This window comes from Fukomys damarensis, unplaced genomic scaffold (genome assembly GCF_012274545.1).
Source record: "Fukomys damarensis isolate Sample0158 unplaced genomic scaffold, DMR_v1.0_HiC HiC_scaffold_12, whole genome shotgun sequence".
Taxonomy (NCBI): Eukaryota; Metazoa; Chordata; class Mammalia; order Rodentia; family Bathyergidae; genus Fukomys; species Fukomys damarensis.
In genome coordinates, this window is record NW_022900924.1 from 14,926,672 (window position 1) to 14,927,778 (window position 1,107).

A 1,107-nucleotide genomic window follows, 5' to 3' on the forward strand; every position below is an offset into this window, starting at 1 on the left:
GGGGAGGTGGGGGGGAGAGAGAGAGAGAGAGAGAGAGAAAGAAAAGAAAAAGAAACAGCATCTTCTGGGAGTAGGAATTGCATTTAAAAGCAAACTCCCTGCCTCGGTGTCTCAGGATCAAAGAAGACACCGCCAATGAAGTCTTCCACGAGGTCAGTGCACGTCGAAAGAGCTCGGGGTTGGATCGGAAGGGACAAGGTGAGTCTCACTGTCGTTGTTAGTGGTGCTGTATTTTGATAACTGCACCACTGCTGTAGGGTAAAAGGTGCCCGCCCTCCACAGAAAGATACACAGTATCGAGCCCTACCTCCTGGCACCTCTCAATGTGGGCATCGGGTCTTTGCAGATGTAATTAAGGACCTCAAGGTGGGATCATGATCATCTGGACTGAGCAGGAACTCTGAATCCAGGGGGGGGGTTGTCCTTATAAAAGACAGAAACGGAGAAGACACAGTTAGCAGGGAGGAGGCTGTGCAAAGATACAGGCCGAGCTGGAACGACATCCTCACAGCCGAGGAGCCAGGAGGCCCCGGAAGTTGGAAGAGAACAGGAAGCACCTCCCACCCCCACCCCAGAGCCTCCAGAGAGAGCATGGCCCTACTTGGCTTCCGACTTCCGGCTCCAGAACTGACAGTGTAAGTTTCTGTTGTTTTTAGCTCCTGGTTTGTGGTGGATTCTTACAGCAGCCCTAGCAAGCGAGCACCAAGCTGGGCAAGGAAGCAGCAGGGTGAGGAAGGTGACCGGTGTTTCCCTAGACACGGTGTCCCTGAAAGCTGGCCTCTGTCCTGTGAGCCTTTGCGGGGGACCATCAGGTCATAACGCACACAGGTGTCCGTGGGTCCACCGAGCCTGGAAACGCCTTCTCCAAGTGGGCACATCCATCGCCCTCCCGTGAGACCTGGGAGCTGTCACTTGGACAAGTCACTTACCCTCTTGTGTCCCTGTCCCCTCATCACTAAATTGGGGACAATCATCTTGATGTGGATGGTTCTCCATGGTAAGGGCTGCCCTGGATGGTGTGAGGTGTTTCCCAGCACCCCCGGCCTCTACCTGCCCAGAGGTGATGACCAGAATGTCCCCCAACACAGCCAGCCAGACCTCTCACAG

General features: G+C 54.8%; 1 long non-coding RNA gene across 1 annotated transcript in view; it reads right to left on the minus strand.

Moving 5' to 3' along the window:
* LOC109117403 overlaps positions 1–617 on the minus strand; it is a 3,935-nt gene extending 3,318 nt beyond the window's left edge. Inside the window, exon 1 of the long non-coding RNA XR_002024704.2 lies at positions 308–617. This is a non-coding gene — a long non-coding RNA (uncharacterized LOC109117403). The remainder of the gene's footprint in view (positions 1–307) is intronic.
* Between the last annotated feature and the right edge of the window lie 490 nt (positions 618–1,107).